Consider the following 21,170-nt stretch of genomic DNA (forward strand, 5'->3'; position numbering starts at 1 on the left):
TTCTCACTCTCCCAACATTACTTTCTCCTGTGCAGATCCCATTACCAGAAGATGCATTTTCTAACTTCAACAAGATCATATTTGCATTATAATACATTCTGCTTTTCTGCAGTCCTGTTAGCATGTGGCATGGCCCCTTCATTAGTGTTTTCACCTGTAAACCCCTAAAGATACACGAGGACCCTCCGGAGAATCCCTGATTTAGATAATAATCCTCAAAGAATGCTTTATAGCTGTCTCAGGAATCTTGGTCATATGATCATGTGAACCTGTGATCACTGCTAAAAATTATCCAGTCTTGTGGCTTGATCAAGTTAGTTTGTCACAAAGACATTTTATCCTTCTGTGTGCTTCAACGTTTTAATAAGTCTGCAAATATGTCACACAACATGCAAATTACTGTTTTATGCAGTAAATAAAAATCAGGATCTGGATTTCTATACTGCAGAGCAATGAGCTGCAGATATTTACTGTATATTCTACATAATTGGCTTATGATTTATACTTAGATACTTATATATAAAAATGAAATATTTTGTGAAAGCTACCCTCAGAAAATAAATGAGTATGGAGCAGTTCTAGGCAATATACACAGATGTTCTAAATTAACAATACATTGCATAGTAGTGGTACCCATGAGTAAAATAAAATAAAATAAAATAAAATAAAATAAAATAAAATAAAATAAAATAAAATAAAATAAAATAAAATAAAATAAAATAAAATAAAATAAAATAAAATAAAATAAAATAAAATAAAATAAAATAAAATAAAATAAAATAAAATAAAATAAAATAAAATAAAATAAAATAAAATAAAATAAAATAAAATAAAATAAAATAAAATAAAATAAAATAAAATAAAATAAAATAAAATAAAATAAAATAAAATAAAATAAAATAAAATAAATGAAATGAAATGAAATAAAATAATGAAATGAAATGAAATGAAATAAAATAAAATAGCTGTAATCTATTTTTTTACCTTCTTTGTGGAAGGTCCCCTTCTCTCGAAGCTCTTCCCTACCCTGAAAATGGATGTGATTCCTACTTTCTAGAGGCTTGTTAAAACTTGGTTTTTCCAGAAAGCGTTTGAAAATTGAGCAATATTTCCAACCGGAAAATATCACAATATTTTGTTGATTATGGCCGAATACTGCATTTCATTAAACTTCATTTGGTTCTGCATTGTCATTGTGCTTGGAGTCTTTTAAAATTAAAGCAGTACATAAGTTCAGTAATTGAAAATTAACCCTATATTTATTTCTTTATTGTTAGAGAGTTGAAAGGGACCATGCAGGTCATCAAGTCCAACCCCCTGCCTGAGCAGGAAATCCTACAGCACCCCAGCCAAATGGCGGTCCAATCTCCTCTTGAAAATGTCCAGAGTTGGGGAGTTCACAACCTCCGCAGGCAGGTTGTTTCACTGGTTGATTGCTCTGACTGTCAGGAAGTTCTTCCTTATTTCCAGGTTGAATCTCTCCTTGGTCAGCTTCCAGCTGTTGTTCCTCATCCGGCGCTCTGGTGTCCTGGAGAATAGAGTGACCCCCTCCTCTCTGTGGAAACCCCTTAAGTACTTGTAGACTGCTATCATGTCCCCTCTGGCCCTCCTTTTCTCTAGGCTATCCATGCCCAGTTCCTGCAATCTATCTTTGTAAGTCTTGGTTTCAAGTCCTCTCATCATTTTGCTTGCTCAATAATTATATATAATTTAGGCAGTTTCTGAAGTTGTTACTGACATTGTATGCTATCATATATGCTAGGAAGGGGTTAAGTACAATGATGAGGTCTATAATATTGACAGGAGAAGCCAACCAATGAACTTTACCATTTTATTGAACACTGCTCCTTTTCAAACAGTTTTGGTTGATTAAGCTAGCACTGCTTTCGGCTTTATTCATTTTCTCGGCTTTCAGCTGCTTGAATGTACCCAGTCACAAGCCTTGACTTTTCTTTCTTGCATGGTAATGGAATGTTATCCTGCTATGCTGATTTTGGCAATGTAGCTGAGAGCAAAATTCAGCACTCTGAATATGGGCTCAAGAATGATTAACCAAATACATATTCTGAGTCAAACTTTATTTTTATTTCTATAGGCTGAATGAGTATCAGATTAAATGTACAGGCAATGGAATAAACTTTTGCATGAGGGACAAAATTATTTAGGAGGGCAAATTAATGATGCCTCTTTTGATGCCTCCATGACAGTCCGCCCCTCATCTTTCTTTTATTGTCAACTGGCACCCTGTTTCTTCTGCCTCTGTTGATTAACCAATGTAGAATATTGTGAGAAAACCACAAATATGACACAATTGAGTTACCATAAGTGACAAGAAATTCCCAAGCTTCTTAAACATGCAATGCCAACCCTCTTGCTAGCAATAAAACCTACTGATCAGATACAGCAAAGGTATATCATACCACAATCATTATTTCTAGCTTGGTTCAGAAAGGCCAAGTATTACCTGTGTGCTGTTGAAACTGATAAAGCTGCAAAAGCTAAAAAGGATTTTGCAATAAACAAAAAGAGGATCCTTTGCAATATTGGCTACATTTGCCAACCTGCTATGCCAATCCTCTTTGTGCTTCAGAATATCCAGTGATTAAAGGCACAAACATCCACAACTACATAATAAGAAATCAGTATTTGCTCCTCATATCAAGCCAGCTATGAGGGAAAAAAAGAATAAAAGAAGAATTTCCCTTTAGAACAGCTGTGGGACCCTTTATGCTTTGCATCAATGATCAAACAGAGTGATCAATGTCTGGAATGCACTGCCTGACTCTGTGGCTCTCTTTCTTCCCCAAACCCCCAAAACTTTAATTTTAGATTATCTACAGTCCACCTCACACCATTCCTAAGAGGTCTGTAAGGGACATGTATAAGTGTCCCATTGGGCCTACCATCCCTATCATACAGTCCTATTGCCAAATTTACCTGTACCTACTTTGCTAATGTTTATGTTTATACTAATACCTACTATCTTGTATATGTATGTATGTATGTATGTATGTATGTATGTATGTATGTATGTATGTATGAATGAATAAATAAATAATAAATAAATAAATAAATAAATAAATAAATAAATAAATAAATAAATAAGTACCGTATATACTCAAGTATAAGTCGATATTTTCAGCACAAAAATGTGCTGGAAAAAAATCCAACCTCGACTTATACTAGAGTCACTGACGTTCACTGACCTGAAAACTGTCCCAAAGCTCCACAGTTCCTATGTGAAAGGCAGGGAGGAAAGAAACCTCATGGCTGGCAATATGAGGGGGTTTTTTCTTTCTGCTCTTGCTACCCCTCAGCTGTCTGATTGGCAGCAGGCTGAACCAATCACAGCTCCTTCTCTACACAGAAATGAGGCACTGAGAGAGCTATCTGATTGGCAGCAGGCTGTACCAATCACAGCTCCTCCTCTACAGGAAGCACTGGGGGAAGGGGCGGAAGGGTTGAAGAGACTTTCAGAACGAAGGAACTATGGCTTTATCTTCTGATCAAGCCAGCAACAATATTTTACAAGTAAATAAAATGTACAAATGTACAAAATAACCTATCCTGTTAATCAAATGTTAATCAAATGTAAGTTACCCATTTAAATTTGATTAACAGGATAGGTTATTTTGTAAGAAAATGTTGTTTAAAGTGGGGATAACTCTGTGTAATTAAACTTTTTCTTCCAACTATACTTTTCCTACCCAAGAGGATTGTTAATGCTGACTTGTTTAAAACAATACAAAGGTTAGGATAATATAATAGTATGAATTTTGTCATTAATCATTTGTTCTGCATAATTAATATGAGTAGATTTACCTTTTTTTAAGAGTATGGTTACTCCTTATGCAAGATAAATATCATGTAGAAGAAAGATTTTACAATTAATGATTGAATAACCCCCAATTGTTATTTACTGATCTATTGAGATAGTAATAATGATTTTAACTTATGAAACACGTTTTAAATGGAAAATCTAAATATTTATCATATGGAAGTTTGATTTAAGCAATTGTTTTGAAAGAATATATGAAATCCCAATTATTAAGAAAATTATAATGATATTGTAATGAAGATTAAGATAACAGGTTTTAAGATTAAGATAACATTCCTAAAGATATTTTAAGAGGTTTTTGGAATTTTAAAAAAAGAAAGATTTTGGAAGGGGAGGAAGAAAGATGCAAGAAATAAAAAACATTTTGGAAGGAAAAAAGTTACATAATATAATAATAACAACAGGGTTGGAAGGGACCTTGGAGGTCTTCTAGTCTAACCCCTTGCCTAGGCAGGAAACCCTACACTACTTCAGACAAATGGGTATCCACCATCTTCTTAAAAACTTCCAGTGTTGGAGCATTCACAACTTTTGGTGGCAGGCTGTTCCACAGATTCATTGTTCCAACTGTCAGGAATTTTCTCCTTAGTTCTAAGTTGCTTCTCTCCTTGTTTAGTTTCCACCCATTGCTTCTTGTTCTGCCCTCAGGTGCTTTGGAGAATAGGTTGACTCTTTCTTCTTTGTGGTAAACTCTGAGATATCTCTCATGTCTCCCCTGGTCCTTTTTTTCATTAAACTAGATATATCCAGTTCCTGCAACTGTTCTTCATATGTTTTTTTTAATTCTCCTACAAAAACAATTTTAAGAAGCTACAATAGAAGAATATTCCATTTTTATAAGTTACCAGTAGCCACTGTATTTTCCACCCTGGACTTATATTCGAGTCAATAAGTTTTCCCAGTTTTTGTGGCAAAAGTAGGTGCCTCGGCTTATAATTGGGTCAACGTATACTCGAGTATATACGGTAAATAAATTTCAGTTTTTTTCAATATTAATAGTGGGGAAATTGATATACCCCATGGTAAGGGGCTTACCCATCCTAGCCAGAAGGAGAAAGGGTTAAAGGGGCTGGAAGGAAAGTGGGACAGCAATTGGCCCCTTTTGTTCCCTCCTTTCTCCCTTTACTGTGCGCTGTAGCGCGGGAATTTAAAATCTCAGCAACAGTATGCCAATTCTAGCACAGAGGTCGGTCCTTTGCGCTAGAATTGCAATCTTCAGAGCTGAGCTTTTAAATCTCCTGCGCTACAGCGCATAACTCAGCTTAGAGGGAACACTGTTCCGGATAACTGTAAGAACAGGAAAACAAACCTATACATGACCTGGATTTACTACAAGAAAGCCTTTGACTCATTGCCACATAGCTGGATCATAAAATGCCTGGAAGTCATTGGAGTCAATGAAAACATCAGGAAATTCATAGAAAAGGTGATGAAATATTGGAAGACTGAGCTTTTTGTTGAGAATGAAAGCTATGGACTGATCAACATCAGAAGGGGCATCTTCCAGGAAGACTTTTTGTCTCCATTGCTATTCATCATCGCTATAATCCCGCTGTCACTCAACCTACAGAAAACAAACCTAGGCTACCAAACTGCTAGGAATTCACCAAAAATGTCACACCTGATGTATATGGATGACCTGAAGTTGTACAGAAAATCAGAAACTGAGATATAGTCACTAACCAACACTGTGTGAATCTTCAGCAATGACATCAGCATGGAGTTTGGCCTGGATAAATGTGCCACAGTGGCATTGAAAAAGGGGGAAATCACTGAAAGTGAGGGCATTGAAATGCCAAATGGTCAAACAATCAAGTGCCACCAGCCAGAAGCCTACATATACTTGGGCATCTTGCAACTGGATAATATCAAGCATGGGCATGTGAAAACTGTGATCAGCAAAGAGTACATCCAGAGGACTAGAAAAAATGTGAAGAGCAAACTGAATGGTGGCAACATTACCAAGGCTATAAATACTTGGGCCATACCTGTCATTAGATACACAGCTGGCATAGTGAACTGGACTCAAGCAGAGCTGGACAACTTGGACAGGAAAACCAGAAAATTAATGACGATCCATCATGCACTACACCCCCGCAGTGATGTTGACAGGCTGTATTTACCAAGGAAAATAGGCAGCAGAGGACTTTTGCAAGTGAAGCAGACAGTGGAAGAAGAGAAGCATGCATTAACTGACTATGTGAAGGAGAGCAAAGAGTCAGCATTGATGGAGGTCAACAATAGGAAGCTTCTCAAGGTGAAGCAAACTAACGACCAGTACAGAATAATTGTAACTAAATGTCGTACGGACAGTTGGCGGAACAAAGTATTGTATGGCCAGTGCTTGGAGAAGTTTGAAGGCAAAGTGGATAAAGAAAAGACCTGGTCATGGCTTACAAGTGGAACACTCAAAAAGGAGACAGAAGGACTAATACTGGCGGCACAAGAACAGACCATTTTGAAAAATCAACAGACGTTCCAAAGTGCAGACTCTGTAAAAAAACAGATGAAACAATCGATCACATACTCAGCTGCTGCAAAAAGATCGCACAGACTGACTACAAGCATAGACATGATGCTGTGGCACAGATGATCCACTGGAACTTATTATTATTAATAATAATAATAATAATAATAATTAGATTTCTATGCCGCCCCTCTCCAAAGACTCGGGGTGGTTCACAGCATATAATATAAAACAGTAAATACAAAGACAAATCTAATTCATTAAAAACTACATAAGCTAAAACCCGATATATTAAAAATCAATCAAACAAATTCAAATCTCAGCCATACATCACATTTATTGGCCAGAGGGGCAAGATCTAATTACCCCAAGCCTGGCAACATAAGTGAGTCTTAAGACTCTTGCGAAAGGTGAGGAGGGCAGGGGCAGTGTGAATCTCCGGGGGAGCTGATTCCAGAGGGCCAGGTCCTCCACAGGGAAGGCTTCTCCCCTTGGTCTTGCCAAATGACATTATCTGGTTGACGGGACCTGGAGAAGGCCAACTCTGTGGGACCTAACTAGGATTCATACAGCAGAAAGCGGTCCCACAAGTAATCTGGCCCGATGCCATGTAAGGCCTTGTAGGTCATTACCAACACTTTGAATTGTGTCCAGAAACCAATTGGCAACCAATGCAGTCCGTGGAGTATTGGACAGACATGGGCGTGTCTGGTGAGACCCATGACCACTCGTGCAGCTGCATTTTGCACAATTTGAAGTTTACGAACACTCTTCAAAGGTAGACCCATGTAGAGAGCATTGCAGTAGTTGAATCTTGAGATGATAAGGGCATGAGTGACTGTGAATAGAGATTCCTGTCCAGGTAGGACCACATATATTCTATAACTAAATCTTGTAAATCCAAAATGAAATATCTATGTGGTTCAATCACATTGCTGTTGACTTAAAACTTGCGTGGCTAGTATAAATGGAATCAGGACTAATTTGCCAATTCATTGCCAAAGTGCAATTCATGAAAGCCTAATATGTGTCTCTTAGATGTCTGACATTTTTTCCTAAATATTGAGCAAAGCTCCACAAATAGATCAAGCAGTGTAATCTATTTGTCCTTAGTCATAATTTATTTTTCTGATTGCTTTGATGGCCCCTGGACTTTACATGTAGCACCAATTATTTTGGTGTTTCGGTTCAAAAGTGATCTTTTAAAGCTGCAATTTTTATATAACATTGGTTAGGAAAATTCAGTTGGCTTGAATTTAGTTTTCAGCCATTCAAACTATTCTACACACCATTCCTCAACTGCAAGAAATATGAATAATATATATTCAGCAAAGCAGTACAGCAATATTTGCAAAATAATAAATACAAAGATGCAGTAATATTAATTTAGCAAAAGAAAGTGATAATCTAATCAGCAGGTTTATGCGATACAACAATATACCTATACATAACAGATACTTTAAAAATATTAGCAGTGATTAGTTTTACTTCCTTTCTAAATGTGATGTTGAGTTGCATACAAAATAATATACAAGACAGGGGCAACTGATTGCTTATGTTTGCAATGAGTTTGCCAACAAACTCACCAAAGTGACACTTTGAAGTTTGGGGCGTGTAGAGAGTGCAGAGAAAGAATAAGGTCTAAGCAAATTGGCAAAAACACTTTTGGGGCAAAAATACCAATTGTTAAACATCAAAAAGATTTGCCTGGTTTCAGAGATATGCCTTCCTGCCAAACCACAATGAATTATTTCACTGTATTCAGAAAGTCCCCTAAAATAGTGGAATATTTTGGGAGTTTCATGAGGAAAAGAATGAGTAAAGGTCTAGTCACTTTGAAGGAGCTGGAAGATATTAATCAACTAATTAGGATCAAAATTTTTAGAGTAGCTCAAGTGATCTAGACTGAACTCTCTCTCTCCCTCTCTCCCCCCTCCTAAATTCAGATATTTTGAAGTGTGAATTATAGTTTTTCAGAATAGAAGAATTGGCAATAAGCTGGCTGCTGGGTTATATGGAAAAATTCCTGAAAGCAATTTGAACTGCAAAAATCAAGAGCCCTAAGAAGAACTCAAAACAATGAGCTCTGTGGCTGCACGCACGGCAGAGCATGTTCAACTCCGAAAAGAATAAAAAGAGGAGAAAGTCTGGGATCTCTCATTCTTCCACTGAAATCCCCCATCAGTAATTAAAAGCTTGACTTGCTTTAATATGTCTTTGATACGAGTTGCATGTTTTGCCACCCCCTGTCTACCCGTAAATGTGACATTTGGGTCCTTTACTTCTCTTGAGCTCTCAACTGGGCATTCAAGATAAGTGAAACTAAAGTGATGGGAACAATTAAAAAGTAGTTTTTTGTTATTCTAATTTGGGTAATTTCTATATATCCATCTCTCTTCCTCTCTCGCCATCTGGAAAAGAGACTCTGAAGCAGAACTATCTACCCCATTTGCTTTAATTTGTTGTTTTAACAGTGTAATGTTATTGACTAAGGCTACAGTCCTAAACCTGCTTACTGGCAGTAAATACTGCTGAGCTCAATTAAACTTATTCCTAAATAGAATGCACTGTATAGATCGTGCTCCTTATTATGTTGTTAATAAATAATGTAATACTAGTTATCATAGTTGTGTTGATTAATCTTGTATTACAAACTGCCTTAGGCTGGGATAGATGTTATGAAAGATGCTTATAGAATATTGCAAACAATTTGGGGGTGGGGGGGAGGCCATCTAATTTCCTATTTAATTGGGGAGCTATATGGACCTCTCTGGAATATGCCAGAAAATGGTTAAGCCTGGCAGAAAAGTAAAAGGATTAAGTGGGCAGGAAATAATCATATGAATGCTGTAATTATTGATAAAGTTTACATTTGGGGAAATATCTGAAATAGAGGAGGGAGGGTGTTCTGTCGGGCTCTCTGGCAGACTCCTCCCAAAAATTCACAGGTACAAATTTCAGACACACACGTTTGAAAATTCAAAACCATGTTCTTTATAATGAAAATTCACTTAAACTAAGCCCTCTTTTGGTATAGAAAGAGCACTGTCTCCAAACAAACTGGTAATTTGTACAAGTCCCTTATCAGTTCTGTGATACTTAGCTTGCAGCTGTGAGGTAATTCACAGTTCTTCTTTCACAAAGTGAAACACAATTTGCTCTGGTTTAGTTTCAAAGCAGGGGAAAATCAGCACACAAAAAGTCAAAGTCAGTAAAGCAGTCATGAAACACAATGATCAGATAATCCTCCACAATGGCCAAACCCACAGGCTGCTATTTATAGCAGCCTCACTAATTACCACAGCCCCACCCAACCACAGGTGGCCTCATTTTCTTTGATAATAATCTCTCAGTTGTTTTGCCTATGCATCGCTCTCCGCATGAGTGGCTGTATCATTAACTCTTGTTCTGAATCCAAGGAATCCCAGCACGAATCCCAGCAACCAGTTAGATCCCACAGAGTTGGCCTTCTCTGGGTCCCGTCAACTAAACAATGTCGTTTGGCGGGACCCAGGGGAAGAGCCTTCTCTGTGGTGGCCCCGACCCATTGGAACCAACTCCCCCCAGATATCAGAATTGCCCCCACCCTCCTAGCCTTTCGTAAGCTCCTTAAAACCCACCTCTGTCGTCAGGCATGGGGGAATTGACATTTTCCCTCCCCCTAGGCTTATAAAATTTATGCATGGTATGCTAGTATGTATGATTGGTTTCTAAATTGGGTTTTTTTAAAATTAACTTAAATATTAGATTTGTTTACATTGTATTATTATTGCTGTGAGCCGCCCCGAGTCTGCGGAGAGGGGTGGCATACGAATCTGATTAATAAATAATAAATAAATAATAAGGAGGAGCTAGATAATTGATTTCCTTCTGAGCTGTCTGCCACACTCTCCTCCTCCCTGTCACTCATGTCCTCTTGGTCAGAGGAGCCTTCATCAGCAGATTCCACCGGGGGCAAAACAGGCCTGCAGCATGTGGATGTCTCCCCCACATCCACAGTCCTTGGGGCAGGAGCTGGGCCAGAGCTAACCACAACAGAGGGAAGGAGAACACTGGGAGAGCTGATATTTTCTTCTAAAAATACACTGTGGTCTTTTTCCTACTGAAAGATGAGGAAATCCCTTTCCCATTGCCCCAGTCAAGAAGGTTTTCATTTATTTCAGCTATATGTAAGGATAAAATAGAGATTTATTCCAGTTTTCTTAACCCATTCTTGGCTACAACATACAAAGCCCATATCCCTATCTTTTCATATTATGTTTGCTTGTCAGAATTTTGAAACAATATTAGAAGGACAGCAGAATTACTTCAATGGATGGTCAGGTTGAAGCTCAAGATGCGGAGAAAAATGTGTTCATTTTCAAACCTATTTCCTAGTTACAGTATATTATAATGAAACACATTTAGAGTTAATGTAAGAAACATACAGTATATGTGAATATTAATAAAATAATTCTGGTGTTATGTTTTTGCTGTGCTGTTGGGAAGTAGAACAAGAGGTAAAAAGGTTAAATTTTCTGCTCAAGGACATAGATCCATTTTACCGTATCAGCAAGGCATTTACATAACAAATAATAGAGTATCAAAAAGAGAGATCTTACTGAAAATAATTCAAAGTTCTAAATTATTCGATAATGGATGGTAGAAAAAAAATAGAAGTAGAATTCAAGGCCCCCGTTAATATGGTTTTTATAGTATCAGAAAAGAAGTGAATTTAGGTCAGAACTGTGGGTTGGCAAGGTTAGGAGACATATCATGCTGTAGGAAGAATGATCATATTTGGAACTAATTTATAAATAGTCATCTAAGTCTAAGCCCTTGGCCTAAATTGTATTATTAATGTCAAGGACCAACATTATTGAGCTGTACCATGATATCATTTATCACACAATTCAACATTCCTGAAAATGTGTGGATTCTTTAAAACTCTTTTTAAATGTTGCATATCGGCTGAAATATAACGAGGCCCAAAGACAGTGTCTTCCATAGCTAAGGATGATCTTGAACATGGGTGTCTCTGTTCCTACTATAGTCTAATATCTTAATCATACTAGACCAGGGTGTAGGCAAAGTTGGCTCCTCTATGACATGTGGACTTCAACTCCCAGAATTCCTGAGCTAGCATGATTGGCTCAGGAATTCTGGGAGTTGAAGTCCACAAGTCATAGAAGAGCCAACTTTTCCTACTCCTGTACTAGATGAACAAATTCCAGTTTCTGATATTTAAAAAAGAGACTACCAACATAAGTTTCCCTAAGTTTAGAATCAACTTAGCAATTATGAATGTTTCACAAATGTTCAGAGGGAAACGTTATCTTCTTAGAATAACATCCCAACATGCATAATTTTAATTTATGCTTTCATGTCAAACCTCACAGAGCTGGGCATGGTTGTAATGGAATACGTAGATGGCCTTGGAGATGAAGGTAAGAGATGCTGCCTAACAAACAACCACACAAGAAACAGAGAAAAATTACACTCAGCCATCACCCACAGTCCCAAAACAAGCATATCTGAGGACAGAAGAAGATTTAAAATCTATGATAAAGAACAAGCATGTTAAAACAGTATGGGAGCAGTGAAAAAGCGATCACGGAAGGACTTTCAAGCAATCAGTGCAATTACATGAATAACGTGTGTGCAAATACATCTGTCACAACTGATTTGCTAAATAGCAGCAACAGATGCATATTCATTTTAAATTTTGAACTGGACCAACAATAACTACCAAAAAAAAAAATCCTGTTGTGGAACAGACAAAAAGACAGAGAATATACTCTAATGCTGAATGAGAGTTGTTGGTTGTTTTTGCCAACATACTTATCCTCATAATAAAATATGATCGACAGGTTTCTGTATACTATGGAAAGCTATATTTATTGAATCTGGTAGACAGAATTTTTTTATTCAGTTTCACCTGGATAAAAGGTTACTAAAATTTATTAACTTTTTAATAATCAAAATGAGAAGCCCCATAAAAACTGAAAGTGCCAATATATCCATCCCTACCCTGAATCATAAAATCACAAACTTTGGTCTAAAGTGATTCATAAAAATCAAGGAATTTTTTTCTTATATTAAAACCAATACTTTACTTTAATCCATTTGACTAAGGTTTGTGGGAAATTATGCCATAACTTATACCTGTCCCTGGAAGAGATAGGTATTAAATTTAGACAAACAACATAGCCAAGGTGAAATGGGATTTCTTAAATAGATATTTCTCTACTCTGCAACAATGCATTAGCAGCCCAAACTTGCTTCATTTGTAATTTATCCTCCACAATGCTCTGTTACTGATCATTTTCTGAAAATTACGCAGCAAAAAGGAAAAGTGGGGTGGGGAGGATGACTCATTTGAAGAGCCAGGGTGGCGCAGCAGGTAGAGCGCTGTACTGCAGGCCACTGGAGCTGACTGTAGATCTGTAGGTAAGTTCAAATCTCATCACCGGCTCAAGGTTGACTCAGCCTACCATCCTTCCAAGGTGGGTAAAATGAGGACCCGGATTGTGGGGGCAATATGCTTGCTCTGTTAAAAAGTGCCATTGCTAACATGTTGTAAGCCACCCTAAGTCTAAGGAGAAGGGCGGCACAAAAATCAAATAAATAAATAATTTAAATTTTTTTGCTATTTGCATTTCTTAATATATGATGAGAACTTGACAGAAGAGAAGTAAACATATGCACACAATCCACATAATTATATGCAAAAACTTCCATGGGGCTTTGGCCTCATAACTGAATGTCCAATTCAATTGTCCAAGCAATCACCTCTGGATAGATCTTCTAGGGAAGCTGAGAAGGTATATCTATCTATCTGTCTGTCTGTCTGTCTGTCTGTCTGTCTGTCTGTCTGTCTGTCTGTTTGTTTGTTTTGTCCAATACACAATAATAAACAATGAAAGTTATAGAGGATATAATCAGGTAGAATGTATTAAAGGGGGAATAGAGGAAAAAATAAAGGAGTGAAATATAACTATGAGAGAATAGCAGAAAAAGATATAGGTATAGAAGAGAAGATATATGAGATTTATGAGAGACAATAGGACAGGGGACGGTAGGCACTCTGGTGCACTTTACAACCCTTTCTAAGAGGTTTACAGAGTCAGCATATTACTCCCAACAATCTAGCTCTTCCTTTTACACACCTCGGAAGGATGGAAGGCTAAGTCAACCTTGGTGAGATTCGATCTGTGAAACTGCTGGCAGACTGTGACCAGCAGAAGTAGCCTGCAGTACTACACTCTAACCACTGCCCCACTGCAGTGGTTAAAGTATGAAAAAGAGTCGTCTTACCATAAAATAAAAATAAATGTTTGTCCTTTGGATTAAGAAATGTGGATTAGAGTTGACATCACATTTGAGGTGCCAATTTCAATGCTAAATATGAATGATTGCTTTATTGCCTATATAGTTGGCAGAGGGGGAGGTTCTTGTCTATGCAATGTACCATATTTTTTACATTATATAGATCAATGGACCATTCAGGTAAAAAGAAACATAAGAAAAAGAAAACAATTTTACCAATAACATTTCAGAAAATGAGTTCAGAATTATTATTAAAAGACATTTGGCGGGAACGACACCCTTTAACTAGACAGTATATTTTCTATTCCAATCCTCATAAAATTTGGACAAGGATAGATATGGCTTGGGCTTCGATACAAACTGCAGAATATATTAAATATATTGAGATAGATACAAATACCTGGGCAAATCACAATCCCTTGGTAATTTATTGGAAAGACACAGGAAACAAATTAAATGGCAAATGAATAGGAATGTTCTACGGGACCCACAATATATTGAATGGATAGAAAAAGTATTAGAATTTTTTAAAAAAATTAATAAAAACTCAGAAACATCCCCACAAAATTTATGGGATACAACCAAGGCATATATCTGGGGCTTAACGATTTCCTACACTGCAAGGAAAAATAGAGAAAAAAAGAAACAATATGAACAATTAGAAAAAGAATTAAAAGATTTAGAAAAAGTATTACAAAACAAGCCATATGACGAAAAGATAAAAAGAAAAAGGGATCTAGTTAAACATAGAATAAACCTTATAGAACAAGAACAAATAGCTGAAAAAATTAAGAGAGCAAAACAAGAATATTTTGAACGTGCAAACATGTCTGTTTGTCTTATACAAATTAAACAAATATGTACTTATTTGTGCATTCAGATCTGTCACTATTAGGAAGGAGCATAATCACTCTTTCCAAATATCCCTTTTTATTGCCCCAAACCCCTTCACATAAATTAGTGATTTATTATTGAAAACCCATAATGGATAGCTGCCAATTCAGATCGGTTCAGGCCTACTGCCCACCAGACCTGCCTTATCTTGTCCTATATTCCTTCTTTCTGGCTCAGCTGATTCGCACAGCATAGCTGATTTCTGTACGCTGTTCTACTTACCAGAGCTTCCTTAGAAGGCAAGCAGCTGAGCTTCAAATTGTTGTAATTTGAACGTTGCACGCAAGTGTGTTAGGCTCGTGTACAAAGTGTGCATGTATGAAGCGCATGATCATCAAACTATTTGTTAAACCAGACAACCATTGCTGCAAATATGATATTCTAGGGAGAAAGAGAAGGACATGAAGGTGAAGGAGAATCCAGTGAACAATTTATATGAAAGTCCCCTTCTTAGAATTCTGACATTATGTACATATTTATTTATACTTGTAAATTTCACTCCTTTGTGCCGAAACAAAACATAAAGCATTCATATTTTTCTTTGTTGGTTAATGTGGTAAAGAAAACTGCATTTTAAAACTCTGTTGAATATCTGGACAAATTAAAGGCAAAAGGCTATTGTATGGTTGACAGCCAATCCTGGCATTCGGAGCTTAGAATCCAGTCTCGGGGAAAAAAATCTTACGGTTAGTGAACAGTGTAATTTTCATTCCCATGCACTGGCATCACATGTTCAAAACACTTAAATGAAATATCAAATATGTTCTTTTGGGAATGCAGTTTGAGTCACTGCTGAATTTCTCATGCAGTACAATACAGAAGGAGATTGTTTATGGAACAGCTTTGCAGTGCAATCACTGTTTGGGGAATCTTAAATTTGCACTGGGATTCATTCACAACTTTTTAGACATATCTACCACAGAGACTATGTTTTCCTTTTATTTCTGAAATGGAAAAATACATACCGTATATTTATGGTTTCTTTACTCTGAAGGGAGCTGTGCAATAGCTTTTGCATTCTGCACTATTTAATACACACATATATATATTCTCTGCAGCATCAGGGGGAAAAATGTCAATAGACATTGTTTGCCATAATTGTGTAGCAACTGTCTCTACGTGCATGATTAGCCTCCATTTTCCATCATAAAACAAAAACTAAATAAAAGAAAAAGAAAAACCAAGTGTTATAGCAAATTGCAAGTTTTGTTTTTATTATATGAGCATGATGAAAAATTATAAAAATTAAGGAGATGATGTACAAGGAAATTATATTGTGAAGTAAAGATTATTGGAGTAAATGATTCAATTTTGTCAAATTCAGTAACTATAGAAGCATACATAAATATGAAAAATGTTGAGTGTTGAACATATGTACATACCGTATAGTAAATTACTTTGTAATTGCTCAGAGGCTGTAATATTTATACATTTTACATAATAAATTATTCCTCAGTGACAAGATTTTAATATTTTGTATCTCAGTTCTGTCAGTGGGATGGCAACTTGGCACATGAAATGAGACAACTAAAAAATGCGATATTTGAATGTATTTATTGATTACAAGTGACATAGATTTATTGACCTGCTGTTGTGTTATTTAATGAAGATTTTTCTGGATGATAAAATGTCCGGTGAATTTCAGCAGTGGGTTGGTCCCAATTTGCCCTGGTTCAAAGAACTAGTAGTGCTGGCGGCCAGAGGCTAAGCCCACCCACCCAGGAAACCTCTGCACATGCACAGAAGCATCACAAGTGAGTGCACATGCAAACTAGTAGTAAAGGATTTTAGAAGTCACTGTTGGTGCATTTTCTTTCTTAAAACACTCTAAAAAAAGTTAAAATTGAAGGTATTCTTGGATTCCTGTAACTACTTGACAATTTTTTCCAAGTTCTTTTAGACTTTACCATATTAACTGGGGAGCTCAGTTATATGACAGCTCCAGATTAAGAAACCTGAAAGGCTGTTTGATTCAATAATTATATACATAAATCTGCTTGTCCCTAAAGCTAGTTATAATCCTCTTCCATTGAAATAGCTGGTATTACAAGATATCACTGAATGTATAAATCTGTTAATGTCAGTTTCACAAGCAAGTTTTTTTCCCTTGGTCCTTCCCCCCCCCCCACCTCAAGCCAATACAGCTCCACATATGGTTGCACACAATGATAAATATGTATACTTCTAGTTCCAAAGAATCTCAGTTAATTCTTGTTGATTTGATATTTAATGCGAGTTTATTATTGTAATGATAATTATGATGAGGATAAACATTCTACACATTTCCCTCTTGGTTTAAAAGTACTTGGGAAATCTAAAAAAAATATTTAGATTTTTGCTGCATAGTAGCCAGTTAATAAGCATAAAATGAGAACTACAGTTCAACATGTAGAAGTAGATTCTCTAGCACTGCAGAAAGGGAAATATAAACCTATAGAAAATCTTAACAGGTGATTTGTTGGTATTGAGAAGGTTATTTTATAGGAAATATCAGAGATGAAATTTCACGGCTTCGATAGAGGGAAATGTAGATGTGACACTGCTCATAGAAGAAGATAAAGATATCAAGGGGGGAGTTTATTAATCATTTATTAATTATTTGAATTTATAGGCCACTCTTCTACAATGGACTCAGGGAGGCGAACAAAGATATAACAGATATACAGTATAAAACCCCAATATATTAAAAAGCATCCATCCATCATCACTCATCCATTCCACTAACACACTACTGGCCAGAGCAGAGTATTTGTCGCTCAACGGCCCCAGGCCTGCCAATGTACAGTAGAAGTAGATAGCTTGTAAGATATTACGGAGACTTGGGACTAAAGATAGACATCAAAATTGGATGTAGGGTATAACTAAGCTAGGACGTTTCTGAAAAAAGAGTCCTCCTTAATTAAAAAAAGAATGAAAGTGGTGAGAGTATACCAACAATAATTTGATTGCATATGAGCTCAGTAAGCCTACCTTGTTTTTATTAATAAATAAAGCAATATACAAGAAATGGGGATTTTCAGATCCATAGCAATTTCCCATTACACTAATTGATCAGACAACAAAACAGTATTTACATTCCATGGTGTGTGTGTGTGTATGTGTGTGTGTGTGTGTGTGTGTGTGAGAGAGAGAGAGAGAGAGAGAGAGAGTAGTAAGCCAAGTAATGATTTTCTTATTATCCCTCTATTTTTTTTAGCTTTTTACTCCAGGATATTTTTCAAACGTTCATGTGTAAAATAAGATGAGCTTCTCTTATAACTTATTATTCTCAAAGCAATTACTAAACTTTGCAGCATTTATCTGTTGGTTCTGGATTTAAGAACATAAATTTAAGAAACAGAGGTGAATAATTTTTCACTGTGACAACATGAAGTTTAAAGGTTATTTCTTTCTTTTAAAAATCCCTTTTCTTAATTAAGATTTGATTCTTTCTGCTTCAGTCATATTTATGATGTAACTTGTACAAAACTAAGGAAGTTACTGGAATCAGGCTGTACTTTGATACTGTAATTTAGTTAAGAAGTTATCCCAATGAAAAAGTACAAGGCAAATAATAAGGTGCAGACTTGCAATTCAAGGAGAAGTAGCAATAGCACTTAGCACTTATGTACCCTTTCTAAGAGGTTTACAGAGTCAGCATATTGCTCCCAACAATCTAGCTCTTCCTTTTACACACCTCGGACGGATGGAAGGCTAAGTCAGCCTTAGTGAGATTCGATCTGCGAAACTGCTGGCAGAAGTAGCCTGCAGTACTACACTCTAACCACTGCCCCACTGCAGTGGTTAGAATATGAAAAAGAGTCATCTTATCATAAAATAAAAATAAATGCTTGTCCTTTGGATTAAGAAATGTGGATTAGCGTTGACATCACATTTGAGGTGCCAATTTCAATGCTAAGTATGAATGATAGCTTTATTGCCTATGGAGTTGGCGGGGGGGAGGTTTTTGTTTGTTTGTTTGTTTGTTTGTTTGTTGTTTGTTTATTTGTTTATTTGTTTATTTGTTTATTTGTTTGTTTGTTTGTTTGTTTGTTTGTTTGCTTGCTTGCTTGCTTGCTTGCTTGCTTGCTTGCTTGCTTGCTTGCTTGCTTGCTTGCTTGCTTGCTTGCTTGCTTGCTTGCTTGCTTGCTTGCTTGCTTATTTATTTATTTATTTATTTATTTATTTATTTATTTATTTATTTATTTATTTATTTATTTATTAGATTTGTATGCCGCCCCTCTCCGTAGACTCGGGGCGGCTCACAACACAATAAAAACAGTTCCTGACAAATCTAGTAATTTACAATTTAAAATTTAAAATAGTTAAAAAAAACCATTTTTAAGCAGACATACCTACAAACATACCATACATAAATTATATAGGCCCGGGGGAGATATCTCAGTTCCCCCATGCCTGACGACAAAGGTAATGTACCATATTTTTCACATTATAAGATACACCATCCCCTTCAAAAAAAAAGTGGGTGGAAATGTCTGTTTGTCTTATACAGCAAATATTACAGTGGAGGGTGGTTTTGGTGCAGCAATTGGTGAACGGCAATACTGGCAATCAGTGGTGATGGGGGGGGGGGTGATAGGTGGCATGGTGATCCCCAATGCCTAGAACAGCTGATCAGTGGTATTCCAAGAGGCCTATCCAATCACCATTCAGCTGCTTGCCAGCAAAGGCTGCACTGTGTCCTGGTGGCAGCAGCAGCTTAGTTCAGTTGACTGGTGGTGGACGCAATGGAACAGAGCCCTGATGAGTCATGTGCTGGGGCTGCAATAAGATGCTGAAACTGACCAGGCTGTTTGCTGTTTGCCTACAAGGATGCCAGCCAGATGAATACTGGATGGATGCTGAGAGGCAGAGGCAGATTTTGTTTCTTGTTTGCCTCCTCTAAAACGAATGAGCCTCTTATGGTCCAGTACATCTTATAGTACAAAAAATTAATTCTTAAAACCTGATGATAAAGCTTTTCTGTCTCCTATATAATATTTTGCAAATGTATTGTCGGGGACCTCTCCATATTGCTTCTTGGTTGGAAATCCAATGATCATTGTCTTAGGCTATTTCAATAAAGAAACTTTGTTTGAGATCTCCATTGCTTTGGGACATGCTTCAATGGATTGTTAATTTTCTGCAACACCATTATCATGTTATCAGATACAGGGGTTTGCATTCTGAAATGTCTTTAGCATAATTAATATAAGAGATCAACCAAACATTTTAGTGACAGAATTTGAGCTTTGTAAAGACTCACCTTGTATGCCTCTTATGTCTTTTCCTTGACAGGTAGATCTTTCAGATAGTAATTTACTGTATTTTTTCCGTGCATAAGATGCCACTTTTTCTTTAAATCGTTTACTTGAAAATGGAGACACAGGAGGCAGAGAGGAGAAGGATACACATGCCGGATGAGCCTCTATCTTTTAGGCAGCTCTATCTTTCCTCTCTATTGTAGTTGTTTCCTTTATCATATATCTGTCACTCTAGGTTTCATCTCTATTATTTCTGAGATGCATTTCCTATACTTAGTATATTACTCACTCTAACCAGATGACTTCTTCACAGCTATGGCTTATAGTGTGCTTACTGCAAGAAACTGCATAAAACATGGGAGCATCTTATATGGGGGGGGAGGGGCATCTTATAGATGGAAAAATATCTATGTCCTAGTATCCTCATGATTGGACTACTGCAATGTGCTTTATATTCTTTACATATTTACATATTTGAAGAATATGTAAAAGCTACAGCTGATTCAAAATGCAGTAACATGAACAATAATAGACACTTCTTACCGCTTTGTGAACTATTTTAGTTACCAGTCAGTTTCTGAGTATAACTGAAAGTGCTGATCATCATCTACAAAGCTCTTTATGCTTCATAGGTTTAGGATTGGATTATTTGATAATAGTCCTGTCCCAATTGTTTCTTCCTTTCTGGTATGAAGGTTGCAGAGAGTGAGGTAGATAAGCTTGACAGAGATATGCAGGAGATGTTGCCTAGTCAAAAGGAGCTAATTTCCCAAACATCCAGATAAAATTAGGAAATGATTCAGATAAATAACCCACTTAATTCCCTGAATAAGAAGGAGGGGAGGTCTCTTCTTGTGGAGTTAGTTCGTAGTTTGGAGCTGATATAGGCAGAGTGCAGCAATGAAATCTACTTACCTTCCCTACTATTTCGGAAGTGAGTGTGCCACCATCACACCCTCTGCGCATGCAATGACAATGTCTGGACAGGTGGACATAGCCTCGCAATGCTGTTGCTACCAGTTTTCCAAACCACCTATGGCCACCTCTACCAGTATGCCCAAACTGGGCCAAACCGGTAGCATTTCACCCCTGGCAGTGTGGGTACATTCAGGTTCCTTCGTATCCTACATACCGTCAGCTTGCAAGATCAAGGAAATATATTTTCTTTGTTTCAGTATTATAAGCCCTTCATGGCACCGGACCAGATTATCTCAGGGACCGCCTTCTGTTGCACGAATCCCAGCGACCAGTTAGGTCCCACAGAGTGGGTCTTCTCTGGGTCCCGTCAACTAAACAATGCCGCTTGGCGAGACCCAGGGGAAGAGTCTTCTCTGTGGCGGGCCCGGTCCTCTGGAACCAACTCCCCCAGAGATTAGAATTGCCCCCATCCTCCTTGCCTTTCGTAAGCTACTTAAAACCC

Source organism: Erythrolamprus reginae, chromosome 1, assembly GCF_031021105.1.
Source record: "Erythrolamprus reginae isolate rEryReg1 chromosome 1, rEryReg1.hap1, whole genome shotgun sequence".
NCBI lineage: Eukaryota > Metazoa > Chordata > Lepidosauria > Squamata > Dipsadidae > Erythrolamprus > Erythrolamprus reginae.